The 26,633-nt window shown below is 39.9% G+C and overlaps 1 protein-coding gene across 9 annotated transcripts in view; it reads left to right on the plus strand.

Moving 5' to 3' along the window:
- ANO3 (anoctamin 3) overlaps positions 1–26,633 on the plus strand; it is a 421,744-nt gene that overhangs the window by 221,780 nt on the left and 173,331 nt on the right. Inside the window, exon 1 of one of the 9 annotated variants that reach the window (XM_039536550.1) lies at positions 21,386–21,507. The exons of 7 other annotated variants lie outside the window; for them this stretch is intronic. The gene's annotated coding sequence lies outside the window, so the exon portion shown is untranslated. Of the gene's footprint in view, positions 1–21,385; positions 21,545–26,633 lie in introns of those variants that run through there. One more of the 9 variants, XM_039536549.1, reaches the window with a different exon arrangement.

Consider the following 26,633-nt stretch of genomic DNA (forward strand, 5'->3'; position numbering starts at 1 on the left):
GTTTTAAAAGATTGAAATAGCAGTAATCAAAGACTGTTAAAACTTCAAGGAGTTTATAGATAGAGCTATGTAAATTGCTGAAGGCAATCAAGTGTATCAAAAAGCATCCACTCCCTTTCTTTAACCAAAGCAGTTGGTGAGTCCAAAGAGACGTAAAATACTTATGTGACCATTGCTGCCTTCCTTGATGAGCAACCTGTGAAAATACTGGTGTCCTCTCTTTGCAACACTGCAGAGTGATATCATCAGAATCCTCAGTGTTGGATGAGCCAGCAGAGAAATCAATTAGGATTGCTAGAGGGAAAGCTGAATCCAAGTTTTGTTTTGCCAAATAACATTCAGTATACTGACTGTATTGACTTGTGTAATTTCACTAAAGATTAAATTCATTTCCTTTTCAGGTGGCAATTTGTGAGACCATTTATATCTTCCACGCCTACAGGCAAGATTTTCTTAAATTGGCTAAAATTTGATCAGTACACCACTTGTTCATTTAGGGAATGACTTTTTAAAGCAACTAGTGCTATTTCCATTGTTGCTAAGTTCTTATGTGGACTCAAACGTTGTTTCTTTTTTCTCTTAAATCAGCCACGGTTTGATGTTCAGTTTCTGTTAGGCTAAGCATCCAAAAGATCAGCAGTTTATCCAAGTATTTGAATGTCACGGACCTGCTAAACTGCGTTGCGGATCTCAAGGAGAATTACTTTTATGAGATTTCCAGCACTTCTGCTTCCAATCATGGCTGGAAATACCACTAAAATAGGGATTACAAGTAATTTTTTTCTGACAATGTCTTCTAGCTAGAAGAGAAATTTTGCATGGCCAGGCTAGCATAGGTCATATTGCAGAATTATTATTAAATGGGCAAACGTTTCTTCTCAGATCCAAATGGTAATTCTCTACTCTAATATTCTGCATTCCACATTATTTATTTGTATTACCATAGCACTTAGGAGACCAAGTAATGGGCCAGGTCTGTATTGTGCTCTTCGCAGTACAAACAGAACAAAACCAGTCCCTGTATTAAGGGGCTCCTAATCAAAGTATAAGACGACAAAGGGATACAGACAGATGAAATACAAGTAAACAATAAGATGAAATTGGTCTGCACAATAGGCAGTTGTCTCTGTGCACCAGAATCTGACCGTTGTCAAGTTTTTTGTAGGACTCACAATAAAGAGTTTAGGAGAGATTTGAAGGTGGATAGTGAAATAGCTTTCTAGATATTTATGGGGAGCACCACCTAAGCATGTAGGGAAGAATGAGAAAAATCATGATGATGCTTGTTTGAAAATTTAACAAGTGGGCAATGGACGCTGGAATCATGAACCGCTTAGAGATGAATGTTGACAGTTCAATAGCAGATGAGAGATGACAGTTAACTATGAAGGGGCTTGAAAGTGAAGACAAGCCGCTTATGTTTGATGCAATAGAGGAGCAGGTGGAGAGATTCAAAGAGAAAGATGACATGGTCAAAACAACAGCCTAGGAAAATGATCTTAGCAGTACTATTCCTAATGAGTCTGAGCCAGGCAAGATTGCATTTCTCAAAGCCAGGGAGAAGGATATTGCAGTAACTGATGCATGAAATGAGTGCTTGGATGAGTGTTAGCTGCATGGATGGATAAGAAAGGCCATGTTTTAGAGATGTTGTGCAGAAAGAATTGTCAAGATTTAGATATAGTTTGTATGTGAAGGCCTAGAGAGAGGTCCGAGTTGAAGATGATGCCCAGGTTATGGCCTGAGTGACCAGCAGGATGAGACTGGAGAGGTCTGTGATTGTATAGGAGGTAATGAACTCCAGAAGGCAATTGTAGACAGCTTAGAGATGAATGAGAGACCAGAGATTTAGTTGGAGAGGTAGGTGGGGAAAATGGTGATGAGGGGGTCAAGATGGGAAAGACTGGAGTATGCCTGTATTGTGAGCAGAAAGTATATTTTAGTTACTATAAGGGAAAAAAAGCATTCATATTTGTTTCCCTTATAATAAACACTGACTTGCATTTAGTGTCAAGCAGCCCAGTACGAAGGTAATCAAAATGAACTAATCTAGTGAGAAAGAGATGCCTTCCTTATTGCACTATTGCTAATGTGACATGTCAGTGGTTTTGCATCAGCAGGATGTATTCACTATTGCATCTGGAAACAGTCTGAAATCAAATGTGATAAGATCATGTAGCCAGGCAATTTGAATCATTGCACTAGAAAACACTTCATCTGGCTCCCCAGCAATTCTGAATAAGACAGTTTTGATTTTGTCAGTCTGAATCTAAGCAGTTGATCAAATACAGGATTTCACTATTTATGTAGCAGCAATGTGGAGAATAGAACTTACTGCATTTGGGAAGTCTGGATTTCTTTGCTGTAGTGGAATGCTGTCATTAGCTTCATTGGAAGGCAGTCTTACACATCAATAAACATTGGTCAAATAGAAGTCTGATCATGCAAAACAATCACACAGCTCACACTGCCACAAAATCTTGTCTCAGAAAATGAGGAAAGGAAAGTGGAGCTGAGATTTTAGATGTGCATCTTGACACTAAAATTTAAATTCCAGCACTAATTCTTCTAGATTTCCTTTTGATCTGTATTGGATGTATTCAGAGCTTAAGATATTTGTAGTGTGTTCAATTAAAGAAACCTTTTTTAGAGCTGAAGAAAAATGCAGTTTTAGAGACATTCTACCACATTAGGGCATGTCATAGGACCACTTTCATTGTACTCTATCACATCTGAGAATATTTTAACACATTTTAACTCAAATCAACTCACATATAACTATTTTAAACTGAGTGCACATAGACATGTGTTCTTCTCATTCCTAAACTGGACCAGGCTTATCTCCATGTGTATTCCTTACCCTGTTCCTATTTCTGCTATCTGTTTTGTGTCAAGAAATTTGACCTGATTCCTTTATAAGCCTTATCCATAATCTTTCCTTAATATCAATTAATTATGTCACTTGTTATGTCATTATGTTAATTTGGCTTATTGGCAATGATCTGTTCCTTTTCCTTCAGAATCTATTTTATACCCTTTGTCTCCTTTCATTTAAACACTATAAATAAAATAGTTTATTCATTGCAATTCAGACCCTCAGATCAGCCCTATAAAATATTTTTACTCTTTCTTTAACTTTCTGGGGCTCTGCCATATCACCGTTATATTCCTGGGTCCAAAACTGTATACAAATTTTCTAATAGAATATCACTAGTGCAATGCTGGACATCAGAGGATTTTCCTTCTCTTGATTTATCACTAACTGTACATTTCTACAGCCAGAGCTGTAGAAGACTTCATTTGTCTTTTCCACCCTCCATTCAACTGTTGCCATATTTTCCAAGCATAGCCCAAAATGTCAGTACCAGGCAATATGTGACAAAATTAAAGAAATAAAATATTTCAAAATTTTGAGAAATCAACAGTTGAATCGTGTGTGTATGAGAGGGAACTTTACTTCTTATAACTCCTACCACCATACCACGTTTTCTTCACCTGAAATCCTAACTTCAGGAGTGCAGTATTCTATAGATAAATTGTTGGCAAGTCATGGATTCTTCGTTCTTCTACTCTCCCACTTTACCTCTGAGAAGTCCAACAAATGCAAGAAAATGGAGTTGCCTTAACTTGTTGTTGTCTACACTGACTTCTGCTTTGGAGAACTGACACAGGGTCATATATTCTCAATGATTCTCGCTGGAGTCAGGTTTCTGGGTTTTTATTGCTCAATTATTTGTAATTTGTGCCACTGTAAACCCCACACATTCTCGGGTCCTCTTATTTATATCAGAATTGCCAATGTTTTAACTTAGTTGTTTTTAATTTTGAAACAGAGGCTAGCTTTTGAGGGTGCTTAGGGCCTTTTACAGACATACGTTAGATGGTATCTTTTGTGAATCTGTTTTTGAACATGAAATGTGTGCCAAAGGCTCACAAGCTTCAATTTTTATACCATATCACATGAATCAGGAATTATTACTCATAACCTGCTTTATTTATCACTGCACCATTTTAAAGGTGAGCACACAAGACTGACAAAGCTGCTTGTGATTGACCCAAATTCTCACTTGGATACTTTCAATTGTGCTAAATGCTGTACATACAATTAATGAAAAGATGATCCATGTCCCAAAGAGTTTACATTATAAAGTGCTGAAAACTCGCATGTAATGTGAAGCATTACATTTACAATCATTGCACATCACAATGTGCATCTGTATTGTGTTAGTCTGTATTGTTATCCCATCCAAGCCTTTATTCAGTGAACTTTTCAGGACGGGGTCTATTCTTTGGCACTTTCTATTTATTGATGTGGCATGCCCAGTTATAAAATTTGAAAAACCATCCAGTAGGATTTCCACTTTCACCTAAGGTCAGAAAACTTCTGGGCTGCCACACAACCAGATGCTAGACTCTTTTTTATTCTGTCCTGATTGGATCAGTACAACTCATGCTTATCTGCAATGTCTGTATCCTTCAATCGCCGCCAACTTTGACTGAATTCTATAGTAAGGATGATAGGAAAGATGAAATGTTTTAATCAATTGTATCTGACCGAAAAGACTTTCATTGTCTCCTTGTCCTTGTACAAAAGTTGGATTGATACGTACTAAGGCATACTAGCAACTCTCCAATTGCTGTTTCAGCTGGACTGCTGACTGTACCTTAAATGCAGATACTTTTGTTGGTGCTTGGTTGCTTGCATCATATAATTGTTTACATAATTCATTACATGGCTTTAAGCCACCTTTTTGTCCACCAAACCTGGGCTATTCCACGAGCTGGGGAGTTCTACAGTGTAACTTAGATAGCTCTGGGGCCTGTCTAAATGATGGCAGTGCTGCCTGGAATCTCAGCAGTACTATGTGTGTAGTCCCACCCCTAACATTCCTGCCCAATACCTGGTACACTATCTACTCCAGGGCTTGTAAGGGGGTCCTCAGAAGACAGCTTTTTTGTGGATGTCTGCCAGAGTACCAGGACAATCCTCCCCTGGGTAGAATTGTTTTATGGCCCCTTCTACACCACTGTGGTCCTTCTATGTGGTGTAAAGGGGCATGAGCAGGAAGGGGGATCTTGTCTATTGTCATTCGGATCAAGAACTGTTGCTGAATTCTTGTCTCAGACTGATACCTCCCTCTATGAGCAGACTTTTAATTAAATTGTTTTGTTTAGGTGTATTTTATTTCATGTGGAGCATGGAATGAAGGGTGCCATATATAAAATAAAGCAATTTTTTTTTAAATCCTTCTTGTCAGATTCTGCTTTGTCATTGATTTATATGAAATACCAATGCTTGAAAATGATTTGCAGTTGAGCACTTGTTAGTGTTCCCCTTTAGCACAAATACACCTCCTGAGGACAGAGTTTTATATCGAAGTAGAGGTGTATATGGTTAAAACTTTGTGATCAACAAGGACTGTAAGACAAGCTTTGTACATTTTCGCACACTTTCTGTGGAAATGGCTATGTTCATTTTAACTAGATGATCAAGCCTGGCTTTGTTAGGAAGTTCTGTCCCTCATCTTATCTTGATCATTTTTATTAATCAGTTTTATATTCAAGAAAGGAAACGAGGTTGAAGGGGAAAAAAGAAGTGTATAAATCTACCCAATATTTCATGCCTACAGGCTAGTCTGATATTAACTATAGCATTCACTTTATATCAGTGCTGTGACATGTCCAGAAAGAGAATATTTTTTAAGTGAACCTGAAATGCCAAATTTTATACAAATATCAAATAATTCCATCTGTTAGTTTGCAATTCCAAATCTGCTGATTTAGTCGTTCTTTCTTGTCTGGGAATTAATTGACTGTTTTCCATGCAGCTTTGTCAAAGTATTTTAAAAGGCCAAAATCTAAGAGCCCGAGGCTGAGCCTCCATAGCTCCCATTTACTTCAGCTGATGTAATTAAGTTGTTTACGATTGACATCAGTGGAAGGTGTCAGAGTTCAGTCCCACTTAGGATCAATCTCTAAGTGTTTTTTTTTTTAATAATATCTTGGTAAAGGGTAGCTTTAAAAAAAATCCAGAGCAGGTTCTACTATCAGCTTCGCTAAGGTAAACCTGGAGTATTGTCACTGCCTTTGGTGGAATTTTATTCTTGGTTAAAGTGGTGAAATAGAACAGATTTTGAGCCCATTGCCTTGTCAGACCTTGCACTTGGGGGAAGCATCTTTCAAACTAATTAGTATGGAACAATTTTTTTGTCATGGCCCTGGGGTCCAGGTACTGCAAGGGTCAGTTAGAATATGACTTTCAAAAGAGCCCAGAACTTTTTTGAGTTTTATCATTGATTTCAGATGGAGCAAAATTATGCCAATGCTGAGAGCTCTGGAATACTTAAAATATAGTGACTGTTCCAAGTAAAACCTTGATTCTGGCTTCTAACATCACTAAGGGTTCAATCCTGCAAGGTGCTGAACATTCTGGCTTAAACCAGCAAAGTACTTAAGTTAATGGAACAAATGAAGTGTATAATGTCAAGCATATGCTTACGTGCTTTTCTGGATAGGGCCAGAGTTCTCAGTATCTTATAGGGTTGAGCCCTATGGGTCTTTATAAATAGGATCTTGTGCTAATTGAACACATTCTGTTACTTACGGTAGATTTTTTTTTATGACTGTCTTACTATAATTATCCAAAAGTGTTGAAAAAAGCAAGCTAAAGTCAGCAGATAAGAGCCTGAAGGTGAAGTCAAATGGTTGTATGTTCATTTGAGCTATGTTGCACTGCTTTTTCACTTTTGTAGAAGTTTAAGACTAAAGATTCCTTTTCAGCGTGCTCTGCTTTCCTATTTTGCAATTCCAAATTTGGAAATTGGATTTCAGTCCCTAAAAGAGGAATAATAATTCTATGATTCACAGGTCAACAGTTACATATAGAAAAGATTTAATAGATTTTTCAGCTTTTCATGGGACTACCTTGGGAACAACAATCATGCTTTGGAAATAACTCCACAGAGTTAATTCTGAATAGCTAGTAATAGTACACCGCTACCTCGATATAACGCCACCCAATATAACATGAATTTGGATATAATGTGGTAAAGCAGTGCTCCGGGGAGGGCGGGGCTGCGCACTCCGGTGGATCAAAGGAAGTTCAATATAACACAGTTTCACCTATAACGCGGTAAGATTTTTTTTGGCTCCCAAGGACAGCGTTATATTGAGGTAGAGGTGTAATTACAACATTTATATTGTTCTATGTTGAAGTAAGTTTCAGATAAAGGTCAGTGGAAACTGAGGGCCAGATCTTTAGCTGATGTAAATTGACATAGTTATGTCAATTTATGGCAGCCAAGGATTTAACTCAACATCTTCACATTTATTTTTTCTCTTTACTGTGTCATCATTATAACATTTGGAATAAAGTTCAAAGTTCATTTTTTAGCATCTTTACCACATATTTTCTCCTAGAGTTGCTACCTTAATTGTTAGTTCCCCATCAAAATAAATAGTGTTGAATTAGCTTGATTTTTAGGTCATGCACAGATTTCTTGATGTTTGAGTATTTCTTATTCCATTAAAACAACAAGGAGTCCAGCGGCACCTTAAAGACTAACAGATTTATTTGGGCATAAACGTTCATGGGTTAAACTCAGTTCTTCTTATTCCATTGTGACTGCAGAATTTTAAACTGTTGCTTTAAAAGCATAGTAAAGATATAGCCTATGTTTTGAAATAGTATATAAATAAAACACAGATTATATCTTTACAAGGCTTTTATTAAATAAAATCCCCTCAAGATGCTAAGCATTCTGGCCCTGATCTAGCAAAACATTTAAGAATGTGTTTAACTTTAAACCTATCAGTAATCTCACTGAAGAATTCTTGGTACTACTGAAGTGCTTAAATTGAAGTATGTGCTTGATAACTTTTCTGTATTGAGGCATTAAATACTATAGTGCTAGGTGCCATAGAAAACCTTCCACCCAACTTTATCTTGCTTCCCCCTGTGAACTGCTTTCTTGATATTCCCCTCCCAGTGTGTGATCTCTGGTTTTAAGATGCACTTATGTTATACACGCACTGAATGCCAAATCAGTTCAAAATACTGTCACCCTACAGTTGTATTCTAACTAGCTTACATCTAATATGTAACTGCAGGATTTATCCTACTGTGTAGAATTATAAAAGAGTAACAGCTGACAATGTGTCAGTCTGCCTGGTCAATATCACAATAACATCCAAGTGTTTTCTAAATATTTCTAATATAAATGACAGCAATCTGTCTCCTCCTTCCCAGCTTCCATCAGCTATAGATTGCTTAGTTTATAGAGAGAGAGAATAGTTTAATTGGGGAAGAAATTAGTCCTGTGTTTAATTCTTAACATAGGTAGTCTTGTCTCGTTTCCTGTGGGAGTGAGATCCATAGTCTATATCAAGCTCTATATAAGTTCAGTGTCCTATGCTCATGAGAATCCCTCTGTTGGTTAACACTTTTTAATTGTTCTAGTGGAACGTAGCTGTTATGGCAGGTAATAGTCAGGTAATCTCTAGGGTAGCTAAGGCCAATTCCATCGAGGGCTTTGAATATCAAACAGGATCTTTGAACTATATTCAGTGGGGAGCCAGTGAAGAGAGCATAGCACAGGGATGCTGATGGGCTCCTGTGTTATACCAGTTGGAACTTTTTCAGAGAGCACAGACTTTCCTAGATGTGACTTACAATAATAATTTAGGTATCAGAAAAGTTTTGATTAAGAATTGAAGCATTCCTTGAAACAGTTCAAAACTACCTGTAATTTTCAATATGCTTTGCCATTCAGAATGTATGCGGTTTGAACTCGGTGTTACCAAGATCTACTCTTTTAATAATAATGGGAAAATATTTACTTATGCATAGTGGAATTTAATCTGTGGTTTATGTAGGTTTGTTCTCCCCATCCAGCCTGTATTTTCTACAATCAAGGGTTATCAAATGGCAACTTTTCTCTTCTGCCTGTAAGCATAGTTCCCCTCTTTTTATGAACAAATGCATTATCTATTGTTGATTTTTCTACCAAACAAATTGGTAGCACAATAGAACCAACAGTGATGAATTTCCTCCTTTCATTACGTAACTGAGTAGCAAAAAGACATAGCCTAAAGCTTTTGTTGTATCCTTATATTCCAGTTATCTGACTGCACTCTCATCTTGCTATAAAGCAAGCCAGTTCAGTGTGCCAGCAGTATATGGGATAAGAATGTTTTGAATTCAGAAGCCCAGATCATTGGAAGGTATGAGAGAAAAATGATAGAGGTTCTTTTCATGGACCTTACTCTAAATTCTTCAGGAGTGATGTGGTTTGCCCCCTTTCAGTCCATGGAAGAAAGATGTTGTTCTGCTCCCAAAATCTGCAGAGCCCCTAAGATTTATGTGGATATTGCAGATCAGCTGAAGACCCAGGATAAAGTGCTTGGAAGCTTTTGCCACCACATCACCTCCATTGTCCCTAAGTTTCTGGCCGTGCAGCTCCTTTGGACACCCTCAACCTACAGCTACCTCTCCATGCACAAATTCTGTACTTATTCGTAGACTCCAAGGTCAGAAGGTCTCTTTGTGATCAGCTGGTAAGACCTCACATATGACACAGGCCAGAGAACTTCTCCAAAATACCTAGACCATATCTTTTTAGAAAAACATTCAATCTTGATTGAAAAATTACCAGTGGTGGAGAATGTACCACAGCCTTTGGTAAATTATTCTGATGGTTAATTACCTTCTGTTAAAAATGTATGCCTTATTTCCAGTCTGAATTTGTCTAGCTTCAGTTTCTAGCCATTAGATTGTATTATACCTTTCTCTGCTAGATGAAGAGCCCATTATTAAATATTTCTTTCCCGGGTAGGTACTTATGGACTGTAATTGAGTCACCCCTTAACCTTCCCTTTGTTAAGCTAAATAGATTTTGCTGCTTGAGTCTATTATAAGGCATGTTTTCTAGTCCTTTAATCTTCTTGTGGCTTTTCTCTGAACCCTCTCCAATTTATCAACATCCTACTTGAATTGTGGACACCAGCACTGGACACAGTATTCCCACAACAATTGCAGCAGTGCCAAATACAGAGATAAATAACCTCTCTACTCCTACTCATTATTCACCTATTTATACATTCAAGGATTACATCGGTCCTTTTTCCCACAGCTTCACATTGGGAGCTTATGGTCAGCTGATTATCCACCACAACCCCCAAATCTTTTTTGAGTCACCGCTTCCCAAGATAGTCCCCCATCCTATAAGTATGTTCCTTATTCCTAGAAGTATACATTTTAATTTAGCCATATTAAAACTTGTATTGTTAGCTTGCCCCCAGCTTATTATGTGATCCAGATCAGTCTGAATCAGTGACCTGTCCTCTTCATTATTTATCACTCCCTCAATTTTTGTCATCTGAAAACTTTATCAACAATAATTGTTTCCTTAGAGGTCATTGGTAAAAATGTTTGAATAGTGTCAGGCCAAGAACTGATCCCTGCAGGTCCCTGCTAGAAATACACCCTTTCAACAATGATTCCACAATTAAAGTTACATTTTGAGGCCAATCATTTAGTTGGCTTTTAATCCATTTAATGTGTTTTGTTAATTTTATATTACAGAGTTTTAATTAAAATGTTGTTGTGTGGTATCAAGTCAAGTGACTTACATTAGTCTAATCAGAGGGGTAGCCGTGTTAGTCTGGATCTGTAAAAGCAGCAACAAGTCCTGTGGCACCTTATGCTCCAATACGTCTGTTAGTCTATGAGATTTCGTGGGTGAATACTCACTTCGTCAGATGCATGTAGTGGAAATTTCATGCCACAGCACAACTGGTTGCTGAGCTCTGTGCCTTTATCCTCACGCACAACTATTTCAAATTTGATGACAATATATACCTCCAGATCAGTGGCACCACTATGGGCACCCGCATGACCCCACAATATGCCAACATTTTTATGGCTGACCTGGAACAATGCTTCCTCAGCTCTCGTCTACTCACGCCCCTTCTCTACCTATGCTACATTGATGACATCTTCATCATCTGGACCCATGGGAAGGAGACTCTGGAAAAATTCCTCCATGATTTCAACAGCATCCACCCCACCATCAACCTCAGCCTGGACCAATCTACACAGGAGGTCCACTTCCTAGACACCACGGTGAAAATAAGTGATGGTCACATTAACACCACCCTATACCGAAAACCTACCGACCGTTATGCCTACCTTCATGCCTCCAGGTCCATCCCGGGCACACCACATGATCCATTTTCTACAGCCAAGCACTGAGGTAAAACTGCATCTGCTCCAACCCCTCAGACAGAAAGCAACACCTACAAAATCTTCACCAAGCATTCTCAAAACTACAATATCCACAGGAGGAAATAGACCAACAGAGCCAGACGTGTACCCAGAAGCCTCCTACTGCAAGATAAACCCAAGAAAGAAACCAAGAGAACTCCACTGGCCATCACATACAGTCCTCAGCTAAAACCCCTCCAATGCATCATCAGGGATCTGATCAAATGATCCCTCACTTTCACAGGCAGGCCAGTCCTCGCCCACAGACAACCTGCCAACCTGAAGCATATTCTCACCAGTAACTGCACACTGCACCATAGTAACTCTAGCTCAGGAACCAATCCATGCAACAAACCTTGATGCCAACTCTGCCCACATATCTACACCAGCGACACCATCACAGGACCTAACCAGATCAACCACACCATCACCAGGTCATTCACCTGCACGTCCACCAATGTAATATACGCCATCATATGCCAGCAATGCTCCTCTGCTATGTACATCGGCCAAACTGGACAGTCCCTACAGAAAAGGATAAATGGACACAAATCAGATATTAAGAATGGCAACATACAAAAACCTGTAGGAGAACACTTCAATCTCCCTGGACACACAATAGCAGATTTAAAGGTAGCCATCCTGCAGCAAAAAACTTCAGGACCAGACTCCAAAGAGAAACTGCTGAACTTCAGTCCATCTGCAAATTTAACACCATCAGCTCAGGATTAAACAAAGACTGTGAATGGCTTGCCAACTACAGAACCAGTTTCTCCTCCCTTGGTTTTCACACCTCAACTGCTAGAAGAGGGCCTCATCCTCCCTGATTGAACTAACCTTGTTATCTCTAGCCTGCTTCTGGCTTGCATATATATACCTGCCCCTGGAAATTTCCACTACATGCATCTGATGAAGTGAGTATTCACCCGCGAAAGCTCATGCTGCAAAACATCTGTTAGTCTATAAGGTGCCACAGGACTCTTTGCTGCTTTTACATTAGTCTAAGTATATTACATCAACACTATTGCCTTTATCAACCAAACTTATATCTCATCAAAAAAGATAGTTAGCTTGATAGTTTGTTTTTCATAAACCCACCTTGATTGGCATTAATTATATTACTTTACTTTACTTTAATTCTTTATTAATTGAGTCCCATATCAGCCCCTTCATTATCTTGCTCAGGATCAATGTGAAACTGCAAACCTATAATTACTTGGGTTTACCCTTTTAAAATATTGGCACATTAGCTTTCTTTGAATCCTCTAGAACTTCACAAAACTTCCAAGGCTTATTGAAAATCAACATTAAAGGTCCACCAGGCTCCTTAGCCAGGTCTTCTAAAACTCTTGGAAGCAAGTTATCCAGATCTGCTGATTTAAATGTTTAACTTTAGTACTGCTGCTTAGTATCCTTCTGAGATACCAGTGGAATGGAAGGAGTGTTATGTGATCTGACTAAATCATCTGTTTTTCCTCAAATACACTATTTATTTAACACATCTGCCTTATCTGCATTATTATTAACTCCTCCATTTCATCTAGTAATGGACCAATACCAGTCAGAGTACACCCAGGGAGGAGGCTGAGTCTGTGCTGTGCAGATGCTGGGCAAGAGAGAGAAACATACCTGGAGGACAATATCAGTCCCAAGTGGTTTTTTTTTAAACAATTGTCAACAGAAATGCCGTTTCAGTTAATGAAGTTTACTGAGAAGAAACAACTGGAGTTTAGTTTCATTGATGAATTTGAAGAATCACCATGTAACTATAAAAGCAAAACATTATTCCATGTCTTATGCATAAACATGAAACAACCAAAAATAAATCTGACCCAGCTGTCCCAGATGTACTCAATAGACATAACTACAAACTACATATAAGGCCAGTTTTAAAAAACAAATAAACGTCCAATTAGACACCTAAATAAATTGGGGCGCTACTGCACTCTGAACTCTTTTGAAAATCTGAGCACAGTTAGGAGTAATGAGTACTTTGAAATCTGGCCCACAATATAAATAATATTGATGCCTTTAGCCTTCCATGTGACCAGACAATATTAGCCAACTTGCAAAAAATGAATACTTTCTGTGGGTGGCTGTTTTTCTTCCACAGACTGTAAGCTCTTTAGAGTAGTGACTGTGCCTCTCTATGTGTGTATTTGGCACATAGTATGGTGGGGCCCTGAAAGAATCTGTGTGAAGAATCTTTTTTTTTTTTTTTTTAATTCGGTGACTGAACAGAGAAAAATGGGGGAGGGAGGATGACAGTTCAGGCCAACAGAAAATAAGATTTTTTTTGTCTGGTGAATTTTTTTTAAAAAACCTTGGTTTTGATCGAACAATGTTTTGTTTAGTCATTTGAGGTTTAACTTTTTATGAGTGAATTGAGTGAATTCTGAAACAAAACATTTGTTTGAAATGAAACATCAAAATATTTTGTTTTTGAAATGCTGAAACAGAGCACTTCGACATTTCAATTTTTTTATTCAACTGAAACAATTTCCTGAAGTTTACTCCAGTTCCCAAATTGTTTTGGTTGATCCAAATCTGTGTTTTTCTGGGAAAAATAATCACATGAAAAATTTCACCCAGTTCTAGTTCTGAAACATATTGGAGTCTCTGGGTGATAACTTGATACAAATAATAGAAAAAGGGAAAATAGGTGAGCATTTATTTCTGTAATGAGATGGAACTGAAGTAGGTGATGCTATGGGTGATTCTTATGCTTTTTAAAAAAAATTATTAATCAAGCTACATCATATAGCAGGTGACATGATCCATTTTCCTAAATTACAGGATTAAAATCATGAGATAATATGATATGCCAGGATAATTTACATTCTAGCAGTTCTAAAGTGATACAAAAAAAGTGTTACCACCAGCAATAATATTGAGAAACCTAAATGTATTAGTTTTGTCTCTGGTTATTCAGAGGAAAATTGAATTTTCTTCATCTTGAAATCATGCTTTGTGGGAGAAAAACAGTTTGATGCATCTGAAAGCAGCATTTCACCATTCTTGGCAAAACACTATTGTTTTCCAGATTTCAGCCCACATCTAAATAGCAAAATGTTGCCATTTTGATTTTTAATAGATGTTTTTTTTAAGTGTGTGTAGTGAAAATGATGGAATTTTACCATTGGTCAAATCTGCAAACCCTTTTGGTGAAAAAATTCTGAAAATGTGATTTTATAGCCACAGACTTGTATTTTTGTATGACACTGTTATCTCCTCCTATTCTATGAGGTAATTTCAAGCGACAATAAATATGCTTTATAATGAAGATGCCTTGTAAGACTCTGCAGTAACAGTTTCTGCACCTTTTTGTTTGGAAACACTTTACTTTAAAGTTTAAATTATTCATCTCATAATATATCTTCAGAAATCTGCATGTATCTCTATGGCATTTGTACCTCATTAGCAAAGAGGTCTCTGTTCATTTCAATAATAAATTTTGTTAATTGTCTCACCATTGAAGTCAGTCACCTTCTTAAAGAAATATAAATACATTTAGTAAGAGAAAGAGTTGGTCTTCTGACAATACTAGAATAGTAATAATATCTAGCTGTTGCATAGTGTTCTTCACCAGCAGATCCCAAATCACTTTATGAAGGAGGTCAATATCATTGTCCCTATTTTATAGCTGGGGCACAGAGCAGTGTATGACTTGCCCAAGGTCACCCATCAGGTCAGTGGCAGAACTGGAATAGAACCCAGATCTCTTCAGTCCCAGTCAAGTGTTATATCCACTAAGGGGATGTTATTTCAAACCTTACATGCTGCTGTGATCACCATAAAAATTATTACGATAGGAAATAAGTACGGTGCATCAAACTCCACTGTATCAAATCTCAGCCAGTCACACTGTTTACTGAACCTGAAATCACTGAATAAACTCATACATAAATACAAACACACTCCCTTAGGGAGCACAGTTGCCCAGAATGGTCACATGCCTTGCTTCAGATCGCTATAGAGATGTTGTTTTTCCTCTTTGAGTATACATTCATTTCCTATCTGGGAACATCTCCGTGTTTAATAAGGTTTCAGTGAGTTTATTGAGCTTTGTCACTTTGCCTAGGGGAAATATTTTCCAAAGTGATAGCAACAATGAATACTACTGGGGGCAACCTAAAGAGGAAAAGAAGTCACTGAAAACCATTTGAGCAGGGAAAGGGCTATTTACTCCTGAGCCATGAGGTACTACTGGCTGCATGGAGAGTGGTAGGAAAAAGGAGTATGTTGTTAATATCCCCCTTTCATAAGTTATTACAATATCTATACAGTTCTGTCTTGCAACTACTGGGGTAAAATTAACAAGGGGGAAATTCAATGGGCAGTGTTTTGCAGGAAATCAGACTATGATCATAAAGATTCTTTCTGGCTTTAAAATGTATTAATTTTCTTCTAATGCTATTAAACACACTGGAATTTTTGTTGGTAGTGCCACTGGGATACTGTATTCATCGTCATAATACATCACTTATTTTAATGGTGACTTGCTGGAAAAGAACTCCCCAAAATAATTTAGCATGTGGCTTTTGAGTAAGTAGCAAATGTTTTAGGAAAGGTGGGGTATTTTCTTGTATAAAATATATCAAACTAGAGAAGAAGAAAAGTACCATTAATTCTACTCTGTGTGGTGAATGTCTGGCTCTACCTGTTTAATATATTTAGTCTCTGCCATTAGCAATAAACTTTGATTTCTATATCTGTCACAAGGTAATATACTGTTAGTAGTGCAAGTCACAGCACTGTTAGCTTTTTTATTTTCAATTACTGCAGCTGAGGAATCATCCTATAATGGCAGTGTAATCAATACACGGTGCAGTTAGTGGTTACTCTTCATGTTAGGTCATATCCTCTAGAGGTCAGTGATCAGGTTTTTCGAGTGTTTTGTGCGGTTTTGTATTTTCTCACCTCCTCAGCTACTATGAGTTGTTGGTAACTGGATTTTCAATTACATAACCACCTCCTGTGGCTTTCCTATGGAATTTTGTAGCTAGGAAGGCTGTGCCAAGTAAAACAACAACAAATCACCTTCTAACTAGGAAAGCCTGGCAGTTGTCACTGGTCACCAGTTGTCTGACATAATGACTCGGATGCTTATGATACCACACATTATAATTTTGAGCTTTTAATTAGTAGAGGACATCCCCTGACCTGCTCGATAGAGAGGTTTTCAATGATCACAGGACAAGTAAGACTATTTTCCATCACTCCTCCATCTCTGGCTCAGATGGAGGAGTGACAGCAGAACCCCTTGTCCCCCTAGTGCTTGCTTCAATAGCTGGTAGGTGAGCCAGACCCTCTGCACTCTTCATCTGCCTGTTAGGGTCTCTTAGAACGGGCAGGTCTGACACTCATTGAGATGCATGAAGGAGTTGCCACAATCAGAGCTATGTTTCAGGCTGTCTGCAGACTCGGGTGTTGCTGCAGTAGTTACACTCAAGTCAGATTTTCAAGCTTTTCATCCCAATCACAAGGGTTAAAAACTCACTTTAAAAAGAAGCAGAGATTCTGACTTCATCACATGGCTTCAACATCTGAGGCCCCAAGCATGTATCTATAGTTCTTATGTGATAATCCGCCCTACATACATCTCTAGGACATAGATGTGTGTTCTTCCATTTTCAAATAGTAATTTGTAACCCATTATTTCTTCCAATTTTATCACAGATTTATTTGCTCTGATCAGAACTGGAACTTTGTAACTAATAAGAATATATCAATAAAAGATTAATAGTATTTCATTTATTAACTAGCTTCTCCAGTTTCAGCAGGTAAGCTTCCAAATTCTTCATTAGATAGTTTGCATAGTATGCAAAACTTGGTTGTTTAGTGTGGTCTACTGCTTAGGAGTCAGCTGGGTGACGCTTGAGTTCTCTTCCAAACTCTACTACTGACATCTCCTGTGACCTTGGGTGAATTACCCAACCTCTCTGTGCCTCAGGGAATAGGATCCTGATTTCAGGCTTATTTTTAATTAATTTTGGTCTATTTAACTGACAAGGAATGGTGACTGGAAGGGTAATCTCATGGAAGACATCTAGAATTCATTTTCCTCTAATTCATATGTGTTCACCTACTGAACATTCATTGCAGACTATGAATGTGCTAACTTCATGCTCCAAAGCTCCGTCCCCCCACGCATTTGAGATAAGGATGATTGGAGAGATGTATGTACTGGGAAGAGGTTTTAGTGGTAATTATTAGATTAAGGTAATTATTAGACTGTTGTATGCTTTAGGTGAATATTGGTTTATATTTGATATTGAGAAATATAAATTATACTTAGGATGGGAAAATGTGTTTTATAAAAAAAAGTTTAAGTTTTGTTAAAGCCATTGAGGTGCTCAGCTAAAAGTAATTATTCTGGAAGTTCAGAGAATTATTACTTAAGTAGCACATGTCTAATTCAGGTGCAAAGATGATATGTCAGGCTCTTTCATAGTTCTGTACAGTATGTTTAATTGTGCATGTTGAAAAGGTATTATTTTCTCTTTAAACCACAAGCTCTAAAAGAGCACTGGTAACTTTTTCAGATATGTAACCTTTTGAATTTTTAAACAGTTCAGTACAGATCTTGACTTTTTTTAATAATTTAGGAAAATTATAGATTTTTAAAATAGCTCTGCACACCTCCGCAGCACGTTTCAAGACACACTGAGCTGTATAAGTAGGCATGATGTACAGGTGACTTTATGGATTGGTTACCAAGGTTGCTGAAGGAGACTAAAGAAAACTGTATAATCGGTAGTCATTTCATTGTATCTTGCTGTAAGATGGCTTTGTCACTTGCTAAATCTCTTCAAACAGTGAGCAGCAGCAGGAAGCCATACTGCAAATGGTGGAGAAAAATCAGCTCACTTACTGTGGCTATTTACAGGTCTCTTCCTGGAGTAAAGAAGCATTGCAGAAATATGAAATGCATTTCTAGTGTGTGCTAACAGTTTGGATGAGGCCCACAAGCAACAAGATGCCCTCATTTCAGTCTGTTAGTCTTAGACAGGGTTTGAGTATGTGATGGAGAACTATAAGCAAATTATGCATTTATAGTGGACAAACTGACATCGAAGACTGAGGTCTGGACTCTATTCTTGTGATTAGTGTAAAGGGAGTCAAGACTCCTCAGTGATACTGGTTCTGCCATCAATCTTCTGTGCAAGTGAAATGAGGATAATGTAAGTCCAGATCTGAATTTAGTGGTGTGAGCCCATTTCTAATTGTAACACACAGGCATTTGAGAAAAGGCCTTAGTTAGCGTTGGTGCAATGCTGTTGTGCCAGATCCAGTATTCAGGATCTACCATTGATCTTCACTTTCCACTGCTGGCTTGTGAATTACAAAATGTTCAGTTAAAATAATCCCAGAATTAGACCTGTTTGGTTAGCCTGTCTAATGTAAAATGGCTGTTTGATCATAGTACTTGGCACTATGGGTCCATAGGACTTCAAAAAGAGGATAGAATTATTATCCCTGTTCTACAGATTGGGAAACTGAGACGGAGAGAGAGGTGTAATTTATTTAAGGTCAAATAACCTGTCCGTGGTTGAGCCAGGATTAAAACCAGTCTCCTGTCTCCCAATTCATCAGCCTGCCTATTGGACCCTACTGCCTTCACTGACAGATGCATACATTTTAAAAAGACAGAGAAAACTGAAAGCCTTATCTAGCTGAGCCCTCCCTATGTGAACACTTACTGTGCATTGAGGTTAGGGTGACCAGATGACAAACATGAAATATCGGGACGCGGGGGGGGGGAGCAAAAAAAAAAAAAAGCCGGAGCGCCCCCCGCCACCAGTGGCACAGCCCCATCTCCACCCAACTCTCGGCTCTGACCCCCGATACACTCCCAGCTCCCCCATCCCCTTGCTCCTGGGCCCAGCCTGGACTCCGAGCTGTGCAGCCGAGCCATGCTCCGGGCCCCTCTTGCAGCTCCCGGCCCAGCCACTCCTGGGCTTCATTGCACCAGCCCCACAGCAGAGGCTGCTCCACTCTGTCCCGCCCGGGCCACTCGCTCCGGGCAGCCCCGCTCCGGCTGCAGGGAGCTTGGGGACCCCCCCGGGCAGGGGGCGAACCAGGCAGCCGGGCCCGGCCCCTCCTGGCAGAAGCGTGTCCGCCCCACGCGTGTCTCCACCCAAGCCTTGCCTGCTCCGCACTGCCCTGCAGGCTGCAGGGCTGGAGCAGCCTCCGTGCTGCGCTCCCAGCCCTGGCCATGGCCCGTGTGCAAGCCTGGGAGGGAGGAGGAATGCCGCGTGCTTGGGGAAGAGGCGGGGCCAGGGCAGGGATTTGGGGAGGGGTCCAATGGGGGAAGGTGGGGGATGGTCGGGGGAAGTGGGGGGTGAAAGCCCCTCCGGGCTCCGTCTATGCACCGGATCGGAGGGCAAAATTGCTTGTTTGTCCAGTGTCCCGACCGAACATCGGTCGGGACGCGGGACAAACAAGCAAATATCGGGACAGTCCCGATAAAATCGGGACGTCTGGTCACCCTAATTGAGGTTGGTATTTCAAACATTTCTATTGAACATTTCTTTGTTTGCAATGTGTGTGGTAGAGGTGGGAATGCTATGGAAAGGTTTCTTTATTAAAGAAATGATTCAGCTGAAAAACAGTGTTGTTTTCATGAGCTAGTTAATTGGGATGCATATTAGTAATGCAGGAAGTTATATTCCCTTTGGGCCTCAGATCTCTGATTCTTATTGTTAACCTTGTAGTTGTAGTTTCTGTGGAATCTTTCCCCTGCAATGCATCTTTTCCCCAGAAACTTTAGGGATAAAAACATGCCCTGTAGCATTTCAGTTACCTATTAAAAGCATGTGATTTAACATCACATTCAGAAAGCTAATTGTCAATTCGTGAGTCTTTTATTTAAAATGTGAATTTAGAGCAGGTGCAAAGTTTTTGATTGAATGCCCTGGAGACTGAACATCTCTCTACTGATCCATACGTACAGCAGAAGCAACAGCAATGTAAACTCCCTACACTGCCCCACCAGCGCAGGTTTCCTGGGGCCTGGAAGCACCACTTCTGCATGGGGGTAAAAGGGTAGTTCATAGAGCAGGGCAAATATTTATAGCCAAACCTTTTTTCACCAAAAAAAATGCAGATCTGGGTTGGCTGAAATGTTTCACAATTTTGTGATTTTGCTGAACTGTTTGAGTCGAAAAATAACTTTTTAAAAAATCAGAAATGTCCAAACAATTCACTTTGACTTTTCTTCAGAATGAACTGTTTTGTTTTGCTGGGCGAGATTAATGGGGATTTAAACATCAGTCACAAGGCAGAGGAGGTGGTGGTAGTAGTTTCCTCTGAAGCAGGGATTTACACTCAATTCTCCAGGAGTTCCCTAACTACCAATCTATTGGGTAGTCACACGTGGGTGGGTCTCTCTCTCTCTCTCTCTCTCCTGTTGAAGTTGTTCCACTTTATGTGAAATACTTAATATAAAGAGAGTGAGAATGATTCTATAGCCTGATGCTTAGGGCATTCACCGGGCAGGGCCGGCTTTAGGCTGATTCGCCTGATGCCCCATGCCTTAGATGCCCTTTTAACTTTTTTTTTACTTACCCAGCGGCGGGGGGTCCGGCGGCATTTCAGTGGTGGTGGGGGGGTCCTTCGGTGCCACGGAAGACCCAGAGTGGACCCCCGCCACTGAAATGCCGCCAAAGCCCTGGACCGCTTCCACGTATTCAAATCGGACCCCACCCTTCATAAAGCTGGCCCTGTCACCGGGGAGAGGGGACACTTGTGTGCCAATCCTGCTCCAATTCAAACTAGTGTCTCCTACCTTCCAGCTGAGTGCCAAAGCACTGGACTCTAGGGCATAAGAGGGGCTCTTCCTCCCTGGTCTTGTGAATGGTACCTAAGTCCCCTTGTGACGCTATCCCTTCATTTACATTGCTTTTATATATTAAAAAAAAGTTTAGTAATTCCCAAAATGTAATGAAACATTTAATTTTGGGTTTGATGAAACATTTTGTTTGACCTTGTCACAGGGAGGCTTGCTGGTGGGCTGGAGAGCCTGGGCCTATGTCAGCCCTGATTACAGGACAAGCTGCAGCTGGGTTGAATCAGGTGCTCCTCTTATAAAATTAGGACGAAACAGTGAAGGGTGGAAGTTCTAGATACTATAGGGAGCAAGAAGGATCCTGCAGGGGCTGGGGAGTGAAAGCTGAAGAAGCAGGAGCAAGCGGGAGAAAACTCTTTACCCGGGAAGCCTGGAAGAGACCCTGCTGAAACAGGTGAAAGACTGTAAAGGCCAACTGGACTGAAGATTGTGTGAGTTTGTGTTTTATGTTTTGGGTCAATCAGAAGAGAGGTACTGGACTGGGTTTGATACATTTTAGTTCTGTAGGCCTCAAAGGACTCAAAGTAGACCCCAAGAGGGGATTTTTTTTTGAGCTATGCATGGGCAGAGAGTTCTTGAAAGGCCCTGAAGAGGGTGAAAACAGAGGTAGGGTGCTGTAGAGTGACCTGTAGGGCACTCTGATGGTGGTGAGTGTTACAGAGCAAAAATATCTTTTTTTCTGTTTAGTTGACAGTAATGGGAGGGGGGTGGGGGAGAATGGCTTGGGGCTGACCCAAAATGACTTTTCCCTCAGAACTATGAGCAAATTGAAAAATCTCATTCTCCCTTATATTAGGTCGCATACAGAAAAGAAATATTCTTAATTATATTAGTATAAATAAATGATTGGAAATATGGAACATAAGGAGAACTTATTGTTACTAGCACAATTTTACAGGACTTCACAATAAAACAAGTAGTTTTGTGTTGACAAGGAGACCCTTTCTGCAATGTATACAATATCTTCCTACTTGCTGGGCTGAATTTGAGGATCCATAGATAGTATGAAGAAATGATGCCTTTGTTCTTTTTCCTGTGCATTGCATTGCACCAGTTTGCAACATAAACAGTTTTAAGAAAGATAATTCCCCCATCTAGAATTTCTGATATTTAGTGTGCACACCTATCTGAACTGTGCAATGTATTTACAGAAATCCAACAGTGGTTTAAGATTTTAAGTGATGTTGTGTTAAATATACTGTGTAGCTAATGGTATCAGAGGGGTAGCCGTGTTAGTCTGGATCTGTAAAAGCAGCAAAGAGTCCTTTGGCACCTTATAGACTAACAGACGTATTGGAGCATGAGCTTTCGTGGGTGAATACCCACTTTGTCGAATGCATCCAATACTTCTGTTAGTCTATAAAGTGCCACAGGACTCCTTGCTGCTTGTGTAGCTAATGTTGTACAGTATGTGGCAAGGTGTATTCATTTGTGTAAAGAATAAAACTTAGTTTCCCAATTAGCATTGTTTTTCTTCAAATGCACCATAATTGCCATTGTAGCAAGCAAGAATAATGCAAGTGGTTTGTGCTCAACCTCCCCCATTGTTTAGAACTCAGGTGAATAAAATCAGTGATGCCTGAAAGAGAAACAATATAAGCAGATTCTTAGTGAAACTGGGTTTTTTGTTTTTGTTTAATTATTCTTACAATTTCCATTATAAAAGATGGCCTTGTGGTTAAGGCCTGGGACTGAGAGTCTGGCTTCAGTTCCTGACGCTGCTATAGATTCACCTTGGGTAAATACCTCTTGCTGAAAATAAATCAATTAATGTTAGGTGTCTCAATTTCTGGGTGCTCAGTAGCCACTTGCGACTGAAGCTGGGAACACAACATTAGCATACGTTTCTAAAAATTCGGTCCTAAACCAGTGTGTCCTTCTGAATCTCATCTGTAAAATGGGGATAATACTATTTTACCTCATAGTAGTGTTATGAGGCATAATGGGCCACATTGTTGCATTTAACCACTGGCCCGAGTAGGGGCCAGTGTATAGCTGCGCTGCTCCAGGAAGAACTCTGACAGAGGTCTGATTAGGCCTAACTTTCATACCTGGACCAAGACCAGACCCAAGCCCACCCAACCCAAGCCTAAGAGCATTGAGTCTTCTAACCCAACCCTTCCCCCGAATGTGAGTCAGCGCTGCTGCCACTCCCTCTCCCCTGTGGGTTTGGCTATCCTCCTCCATCCCATAGGGCTGGCACGGTAGCCGACGCATGTGCCAGTGACTGTGTGCCCTGCTCCTGCCATCCAGAGTTCCCTGCTGTATTTTCTGTGCTGCAGAGTGAGAGGCGCTGCAGCTCCTTGGCATGTTCATTCTGTGGTACTCACAGTGCAGCAACTGGCAGGAGTGGGGCATGCAGCTGCTACTACCAGGCCAAACCAATAGGTAGGCGGAGGAGAGCCAGCCAGACCAGAACTCCAGAGGGTCTGGTTGTTTTTTCCATTTTATCCATCCCCGACATTTGTAGTTGGGTTCGGGTCAGGTTGCAGGGCTCCCCTCCCAGAGGGATTGTGCCTTGATGATGAGGGAAATCAGTTGTGTACAACAAAAATACAGCAGTTTCAATAGGACTGGTTATACTGGGCACAAATAAAATAACCAACCGAAACCTCCAACCAAAACTTGAACCTGAAATGAGCCTTTTCTGAGGCATGAAAAGGTTGGGATAACTTTATTTTTCCTTTCCCTATTACTTTTTTTTATTTTCATTTTTTGTATTTCTAGTCAGAACTGGAAGTGGAAGTGTAGGAATAACATGAGAGGTTTTCACAGGTTTTCTGGCCAAGAAGGAAGCAAAATTACTGAAAATCCCCCCCCCCCCCAAATTGTTTTCAGCTTTCCAACCTGTTCATAATCTTAGCTGAACTGCCCCAAGCCTTTAAGATTTACTCAGGTCTGTGGGGGAAAATATCCACTAGATGAGGAAAACACAAGGAAGAGACGAGGGCCTGACCCCCTAAACCATGTCTGTCCTAGGATCTGTGGGTTTCTCAGAACATCCTGAAGTGGTCACAGAAGCCAAGGCCATCTGTCAATAGTTCCTGGTTCTTGTCTCCCCTCATGGTTGCAGCTCCTGAATTCCTCATATCGCCCTTGATTAATTTCCCAGGGGGAGAAACAACCATCCTAAGATAATACTGATTAGAGCCATTGATATTCCCTGTAGGTTTTCCCAGCAAGGTACTGAAGAGGCTGTTCCCTCAAAATATATATAGAGAGAGGAGCTCCTTCCATGGCCTCTGGGTCAGAATGCTACAGAGGGCACTGCTTTCCCATTTAACGTTTTTGAGCTTTTCCTTCGCAACTAACCTCACATGCTGCAGAAATGGGTGAATTGTGGAATAACACTTGGTCCTTACGTAGCATATTTTAAACATTAAAGGCCAAATTCTCTAAAGAACTCGGGGCTGGTTTTTCATGTATTTAGCACCCACAATTGTGATCAGATTTTAAAAGATCACCTCCCGTTTAGGCACCAACATAAATGGCCAAGTTTTCATAAGTGCTCAGCATCCAAAAGCCTGGCTTCTTCTAGAAATCTGGCAACTTAAACAGCTGCCTAAATGGGGACAGGGCTCTCTTTACAATCTAGCCCCAATTGCGAGTGCTGAGCCTTCCTGAAAATTCCATCATATCTATTTAATCCCATGCTTCACAACACGATTGTTAAGTAAGTAGTAGTATTCCCATTTTACAAATGAGGAAACTGACTCAGGGAGGTTGAGTGATTAAGTCACACAGTGAGTTAATGACAAAGCTGGTTTTTGAACTCCAGAGCCTATGCTCTGATCCCTATCCCATTTGGTAGATATAGTTATTGTGTGACTAGGCCAAGATAATAAATGGTTTCTAATCTAGAAGATTAATTTCAGTACTACTTTGTTGCTGCTGGTTTTCAATGATACAAGGGCTTTTTTTAAAAGAAGTCCAAGAAAGAATCTTTCCAAAATTTATTTCAAATTTTACATAAGATGAGACATTGATAGAACATTTGTTTGGTCAGATATTGAAAAATGGTGGGGTGTGATGTGTGCTACTGCCATTGGAATAGAGTTTTAAAAACTTAAAAACTTCACATCCAAGACAGTAGAAGCCTGAGTGGGGGAAAAACAATACGAAAACTGGGTATGAATGGCAGAGTTCTGTGGCACCTTATAGACTAACAAACGTATTGGAGCATGAGCTTTGGTGGGTGAATACCCACTTCATCAGATGCATGGGTATGAATGTTACACTAGTATAGGACCCAATCCTGTTCCCAGAGAGTACTAACTACCCATTTTATAATCCCACATTTTGTGTTTGAATGTTAAGGAGTGTTTCCTGATATTTCCTTTTTAAAAAAAGTCTAAAAGTGGGAAACTGAAGGTTGTATAGGTCAAGTAACCTCCAGCTCAGTCTCACACAGTATATGAAAATGGGATATCTTGGAAATGCACTTGATATTCAGTGTAAAGTATTTGTGCTGGGTTAAACTTCATTGAAACTGTTGTAACAGACATATTTTATTCAGGATATATATGAGGCTCAGTTGAGTTCCTTTATGCAATAGATAGCTGAAACAATGGGGGTCTTGGGCCCAGAACAAAGCTTTATGCAAGGCTGAAGTAGAAGTTAGCTGTATGGGGGAAATATGTTCCATTGTGCCCTGATAACAAACTCAGGAGTAGGTCACTGAATGGATTGAAGCCAGGTATGCATGATTGGAAAGTAATGAGGAGCAAAAAGCCAAGGAGACAGCAGAACAAGCACTGAAAGAGTGGCCCTCAGAAAGTCTAAAAGGAGAGGTTTGGGGCTGATTGCTCAGAATTCCAAGCCTCTTTCAGACAGCAAAGAAGCTGTACCATTGTGTATAGGGAAACCAGACTTTGTAAATAAACAGGATTGCATCACAGAAATACCTGCCTCCCTCATCCATTTATCCTCTTAACCAGGACATCCTTCAGGGGTAACAGTATTCTGACCTACACATTAAGATATAACTGCAGTCTAGCATTGGTTCAAAGCTAGGGAAGGATGCTCAAAAATTATATAAATGGATAGGTATGATCCTCTGCATGGGTACCAAAGGAGCTGAACAGTACTGTTTTATTCAAAGACATTGGTTAAAACAATAACTAAGGGAGAACAAGGTATGCAGCAGTGGTTACAAGTCACTGTGTATGAAAAAAACCCACCTTAGGGATCATATTAATATATGCAAGAGGAAGAACTGAATCTAAAATTATTCTGGTAGAGAGCCAAACACCAACTTCCCTTTTGTCTCTAGAGAGCATACCTGTGTGCACACATCTGATTCCATGCACTAACCCGTTGCTCAGAACAAAAGAATAAAAAAAGGAATAATTGATTTTAAAAACAATCCAAACAATATTTCCATAGCAGGTGATAAACAAAGAGTCGTTAATAAATACATGAGGTAACAAGGTCTCTCCAGCCTCATCCTCGGTTTAAGTAAACTTCCCACTCTTCTACTCCTCCCTTCCCCCTGAAAAAGTCAATAGTCATCTAGCCAGG

Source organism: Mauremys reevesii, linkage group 4 (genome assembly GCF_016161935.1).
Source record: "Mauremys reevesii isolate NIE-2019 linkage group 4, ASM1616193v1, whole genome shotgun sequence".
Classification (NCBI taxonomy): Eukaryota; Metazoa; Chordata; order Testudines; family Geoemydidae; genus Mauremys; species Mauremys reevesii.